The sequence below is a fragment of the Lepidochelys olivacea genome (genome assembly GCF_965140295.1).
Source record: "Lepidochelys olivacea isolate rLepOli2 genome assembly, chromosome: 4".
Classification (NCBI taxonomy): Eukaryota; Metazoa; Chordata; order Testudines; family Cheloniidae; genus Lepidochelys; species Lepidochelys olivacea.
The window spans coordinates 47,111,989-47,119,008 of record NC_140414.1 but is presented as its reverse complement, the minus strand read 5'-3'; positions in this window follow the sequence as shown (position 1 = coordinate 47,119,008).

Genomic DNA, 7,020 nt, shown 5'->3' with positions numbered 1-7,020 from the left:
GTCAGTAACCACCAGATCAGAGTTTACTCAATTTTCAAGTTAAAAAATTAAGACTAATCGAGTTACACAGGTGTCACAAAGGTTGCATGATCTCCTGACTTTCTCAACACCATCAAAACTACCAGATAAATAAAAAACAGTGAGTATATATTGTCGGCTATAGTTATTTAAAATGCAAATAATGCTGTCACCTTCAATACAATTTATTTTATTAAGAGTATTTTAATTTAATACAAGTGTTTCCACTGATTTCATACAACTAAAGACAAAATCCTTGATGTTTCCTTTCTTTATTGCATAAAAGACACCCTTATTTTTGTGGCCAGGAAGAGGTAATTGGTGCAAATTGCAATCAGTAAGGCACCAGGCAATAATAGCACTAATAGTCTTGGCAGCATACCCACGACAATTCCAGTTAGGATGAGCATGCAGTTATAAATTGATGTAGTTCAGTGAAAAATATGATGAGATTATTCCACTGAACTGCACAAGTGAAACAAATAAAGTTAGAGCACAAATAAAGATTAAAAATTAAATAGTTAAGGTTTTTATTTTTAAAAAAATTTCATTAAATATTTTTTCCTCTTTGTTGTTTACTTCAGAGGGGAAGCTTGCCTTGAAAGCATGTTACACACAAGCCTTCTATAGCTTCTGCTCTGAGGTTAGTACAGGAAGCTGGCCTACTTTTTATAGTAATAAAGCCAGCCTGTGTGCACTGTTAGTTGACTGCAAGATTCCCTATTTACTTTTCATCCACAGCAAAAAACCTAAACAAACAATCTTCACTGCACAAAGGAGCACAGGTTGGAAACATTTGTTCTAATACAATATCAGCCAAAAAAAATCAAAATGCTAAAGAGGAAATAAAAGGACAAAGCCCACTCTTTCCCCCCAAAAAGAGAACCCAACAATTCCTCCTGAGTCTCATATGATTTCTTTTTGCTAGGCTCTAATATTAGTATTTGTATTAACAGACAGATTTCATTGAAGATAGCGTGAACATACATATTACTTTGTAGTCCTCAACATACTGTAGTCCTACCCTTCAAAAATATTTTGTGATTCAAAGTTTGTCTGCATCAGTTTCCAGAGTCAATGTAAGTGATTTAGTGTTTCATTACCACTTGTCAGATTCTATCGTTAATGTCAAGGTATCAGCCTGATCTTTGTGACTAAAGGTGCAAATCAGACTTATGTTTCTGAATGTGAAGCACAGGACCCACCACAAAAAATCAGGATCTTGAAACCATGAAAAAATGACTCTCTCACATCTTTCAAACCTCTTAGAGAGAATCATAGAAACCAAAATATAGAAGAATGCAGCTAGATGGCTGTTAAAAAAAAAAAAAAAAAGTGGTGTTCTGGACAGACAGCATTTTAAAGGATACCAGAGCTATGATTTTGGAAAACATCATCATTCTCTACCCTCACGAAAGAAATAGGAAAGAGTATTTAGTGTTAAGTTTGGCATAATTCAGAGGTATGGTCCGATCTATCTGTATTTTTTGGTCTAGTTCCCATGAGTATTTCAAGGCAGTATTTGCTGTCTCATACAGGCAAGCTATGTATGCTTTTGTTGGTTGGGTTAGATTGGTTTTGTTTGTTCACCATTTGATGAAGATATTCATCTCTCTCTTTAGTCTGTATGTTACTGTTTGGCTTACTAAGGGATCAACAAAATAAAAAAGTATTCTTAAATGTTAATTTTAGTATGCTCTGACAGAAGAATTTTCCCTTAAATGGAATTGAAGATTGCCATCTGCTGGCTAAAATATGTAGAGTACACCACCACCACGAACTTACATTGTGCTTTACACATTCAAAGCACTATGCAAACTGACTAATCTTCACAACCCTGTGAAGTAGGGATCTGTCATTATTCCCATTTCTGCATGTGGTAAAATTTAGACAGATGAAATGGTTTGCTCAAGGCCACACTGAGTCAGTGGCAGAGCTGACGTTAGAACACAGGACTTTGTGACTGTCCACTCTTTGCAACTTCCTCCAGAACACGTGTCACTATTTACCTGACAAGGTATTACTCACCACAGGAGAAGGACAGTAAGTAGATTCTAGGCCTATGCTAGCAGATTTTCATGGGAGTTTTTGAAGCTGATGTACAGCATTATGAAGAACTTGCTTTGCCTTAGTTATTTTGAAGTTACCATCTTGAGGTTAGCATGCTCTTATTAGAGCTGGTGGCAGAATCAGACATATTATCCTGATTATCCTATATAACAGGTTATTTTATTTTAATAATTCTTAAATATTTTAATATAAACTATGAAAACAAGCATAACTGGGCATTTGTGTTAGCCACTGTATTACCACCAGATAATAGCTGCTCTTTACAATACACAAAGACATGGCAAACCTACAGTATGCACCAAGGAATGTTGATAACTATGCCTCCTTAATATATTGCATTCACTTAATCCTTTAGGGAACAGAGCCAGAGGGAAAGGGTCATCAATCCACCAATTGAATTCACATGCATCATGCACAGAAGGTACTAATAATAAAATATTACCATTTTAATAGCACCTAAAGTACACTAGGTAATAGAAGACAAAAAATATGCCTCTGTCACAAACAGCCTATAATCTAAAGTCCCACTGTTGCTTCAAAGCAAACGTAGGTAGACTCCTGGGGCCATATGGAGCCACCTTGAAACCAGTCTCGCTGTTGCTCATTATAGCAACAGCGCCTATGTTAGATGTGAAAAAATCAGCAAAGTTGACAAACCGCAGGGACTGATAACAGCTACAGCTATTCAGGTACAATACCATCTTTGTGGACAAGGTTTTCTTCTGTTCCGAGAACATGAATGTGTACATACACAAATGCTATTTATATACTTCTTTAACCCCTTTTGTTGTTGACATCTATTACATCTTATGCTCTGCAAGGGAACATAAAAGCAGCGTTTTCCCAAGATGACACACTAATATGCATGCATCAAGATATATAAATGGAAGCGTCCCATGAGCTCCATATAGTGCTTAGTTCACTTAAAGCCATAACAAGAACCTAAACGGTTAGGAGAGCCACTATGTAGGTAGTTTTGCCCCTTGGAGAACTGTTACAGATATCATACCTCTTCAGACTGGCCATCCTCACAGATTCTCTTCCCTGAGCTGACAGGGTGATTTAGCTCTCCGATCAAATCAAGCCTCTCTTCTCAGGAAAAACAATCAATCTTTCAGCTGCATTCACTCAGTAGTCTTCTTCTAAGGATATGCTTTGGAAAAAGGAAAATGCAGTCTCTTCTAACCCTATCTGGAAGCCCCTTAAACAAGGACAAGTGCTAACAGACAATCTGAAACCCCTACCTGTATCTCAGTATTACAGGACTTTCCCTTCATTAGTCCCCCCCCACAATCTTACCCTATAATAACTACTTTAGCACAGCTCCTCTGCCACTTAATGTTTCCTTAGTACTGAAACTACAGCTGCCCAGCAGACAGCTGCATCTTATATTCACTGATACTCCTCCCCAGCATGCCTTGCAACAGCTCACAAGCAGATGACCTTCTGGAGACTCTAATCACCACAATACTGTTCCTTAAAGAACTTGAAGTTGGGATATACTACCTGAGGCAGTCCTTAAAATTACAGCACACTCTGTGACAAGGATCTGCTTGTTGTGATAGATATCAGTAGGGCTATTGAACTGGGACTCCTACTGCCATGCTTAATGTATCACAGAGAGGTACAGATGGGCAGGGAGGCATAACTGTTGGCAGAGGGTACAGGGATGGTCTGTGATGCTCCTGAGTGACTCCCCAACCCACTTGTATGCCTGTCATCACTCCCACTGCAAAGCCAAGTTCTCTGGCCCAATGCCTCTGTTGTCTCACCTAACCCTCAATCCAAAATGAAGCTCTTCCTTCTTTTTCCACTTATGTTGGTTTACATTCAGTTTTATTAGCATTTACTTTTATTCATAAAATTAATACAAATCAGCAGAATCAAAAAACAACGTAAGAACAAGGATTAGGAGCGGGTGTTTTGGGGGATCATGAAACTAGGGTGCCCACTGGGGCCAGGCAATTGGGCTCTAATGTGGGGCTCATGACACAAGTACAGTAGGGCCAGGGAGTCAGTGATAAGCCCCGCTGCCCAGCTTCCCACCAATGTATGTTGTGTCTCTCCCTCATGAAACATCCTCTTCCCCCAAATGTACAACCTTAACTCTGACATCATACCAATTAATATACAAATAATGGATTATAGTTTTAGTGATTACATTGACAGAAAATGATTTGAGCAACTGTAATTGTGCATTAATGTTTTTTGTGAGCAAATATTCCTGGGTTTTTTAATGTCAACATTAATCAGTATCAGTGATTACAAGTACAATGGATCAATAGGCTAGGGGCAGAGAGGGGATCATTGGGCAGGTAGCATCAAGAGCACGTCAATGATATAGGATACGCTATCTACAGCTAATATAGAGTACTGTATCTCTATTTGCCTAGCCTATGAAAAAGCAAATGTTTAATTACCAAATGATGTCTGGTTTCAGAGTAGCAGCCGTGTTAGTCTGTATCCACAAAAAAAAAGGAGTACTTGTGGCACCTTACTTTAAGTTGCCACAAGTACTCCTTTTCTTTTTGCAAATGATGTCTGAAACCTTTTCAGAAGAGATCTACATTACAGCATTTAAATGCACCATTATACGCCTGTAAAAGCACTATTAGAAATTTTACATCATTTTGGATTCTATCAGTAGTTAGTGTGTAATTCTTTTCAGCATCTAAGAGCTCTGTCAATAGACATTTGGACACTTTGAACACAATTATCTTACACAGCTTTTTCCACAATCCTCTGAGGCCTATTATTCAAATCAATTGTAACTGGATCTCTTCTGAGGATTGGGGTTATGCAATACCAAAAACAAGAGGAAAAAAAATAGTGCCAAACTTGACTACGCAATTACAAACACTTTGGTGGGTGGTTTTGTTTACATTTATGTGCAGTGTTCACAGGGTTCACAGTTCCCTATGTGCCCCCTGAATCACTCAGCTCTTCCCTTCCAACCGCCTAATATTCTGGAATGTAGTTAATAACTTGGTAAGTGCTAATTGCACAGTCAAGTAAAAAGGAATCTCTGGATGATTAAAGATTTAATCACTAAGCAGCTGAAGGAGATCTGCTTGATTCTGCTGAAGAGTGTTACTAACTTGTTTCCAAACTAAAATTCTAAAAACCTATACTAGGCATGAGAGTGTTCCAAAATTTACCTGTTCCTAAATTCTGAATTTTATAGACAATTGTATGTTAGAGAAAGCCAAATAAATGTGGAGATTTTTTTTTAACTTTTCAAAGTAGACTTACGTTTAGGGCTGCCATTTAAAGTTTTTATTTGACATTTTTGAAAAATCAACAACAAAATCTGCTCCTTTAATCACAAAAAAAATCATAATAGCAGCTTCATTCAATTATGTTAGTGGAATGTGTGTGTCATAGATTGTATTTCATGGCTATATGGACTCTCAATATGATCGTTAACAACATAACTATGAGCAGCATTTCCTATAATAGATATTATCTATGAAAATGTTATTAGTCTTATAATTCCTCTCTGTATACCTCACATTGGACCAGATATTCTGCTAGAGTAAAGCCGTATAACTCCAATGTAGTCAAAGGAGCTACATCAATTTACATAAACTGAGGATCCGTTTCATCCAAATTATGCAGAGGGCATAAAGGACATTTGGTGGAGCCATGTCATGTGAGTAGTGACAATGGTCCTCTGGGCAGCTGAAGACCAGGAGAAACTCCTCAGGGACCCCTATCTTCAACCCATGCCTAAGGTTTGTTTAGGGCCTGAGTTGGCTATCTGGCTTGCTGTGGGAGTCCTTGAAGTATTCGTAGGCTGTGGGGACACAACAATACCAACTGTGTTGTTAAAGGGAGAAAATGGGGTTATTGCAGAAGAATGGCTGGTAATTTGTGGGAGCCAGGGGCTATTTCAGGTGGAAATAAGGAAGTGGGATTTTTTACCAGGGCAAGAGACAAGTGAAGTGTTTTGGAATTGTGGGTGGGAAAAGGGTGGTGGGAGAGGCAAAATACATGGGAGATAAGGAAAGGTAGGGAGATGAGCTAGTATGAAGGGCCCAAGGTTTAGATAAGGTCTGGTGCCATACACTTGGAGCCCATTAACAGACTTCTTATCCCACAAGCATTAGCTATCTATAGTCATCAGGAGCTGACAAAACTAATTGAGGCCCCTGAGGGGATGGGCCCTCAGAGGAGCTTCAGAAGGCTGCAAGGCACCTGGGTATGGTGCTGTCTATGACAGGAAGCAGGAAGGCTGCAGAATGAATAAAGGGGTTAAGCAGCCATTAGAGTAAGTGGGAAGGCTGTAGTTGGACAGAGATACTTGAGCCAGCTCATCCCTCTGCTCCACAATACCTTCTCTAGAGAGAGACACACACAGGGGACGAGGAGCCTAGAGGAAAAGGGAGACATCCAGCCAGAACAATACATAGGAAGTGACAAAGGGCCACCACATTTACAGTATTTTTAAGTAACTGCTCTGATTTCTGACTGCCCTTTTACTGAGCCAGGACTTACAGTAAAACAGCTTTTTTTCCCTAGAAAATTCTTGGCCTCCAATATCATGCCCACACCCCGCCCCAAAAGAAATGTATAGAATCAGATTACAAACAGCAGCAGTGGTTATGATGAGTAAATCTAATCATATTTAATCCAAATGGTGTCAGCCATTACAGTGATGATACAAAAATGCTCAAGAGCAGGAATTAGTTTTAGTACCACCATTTACAGTCTTTTTTCTATTTTGTTTTCACCCAAAGTATGAGACACTCACCATGAGGTTTACTCAAAGTATTAGTGTGAGAAACTCATCTCCACAGTTATATGCTTTTCTGTTACAACTAATACCAATACCAATTCCATCTGGGCTCAGCTTACTATTTAAATGCTGCTAGATGGTAAAATGACTTGACTAAATTATCCAGACTCAGATTTGGTCTTTTGCCACAACGA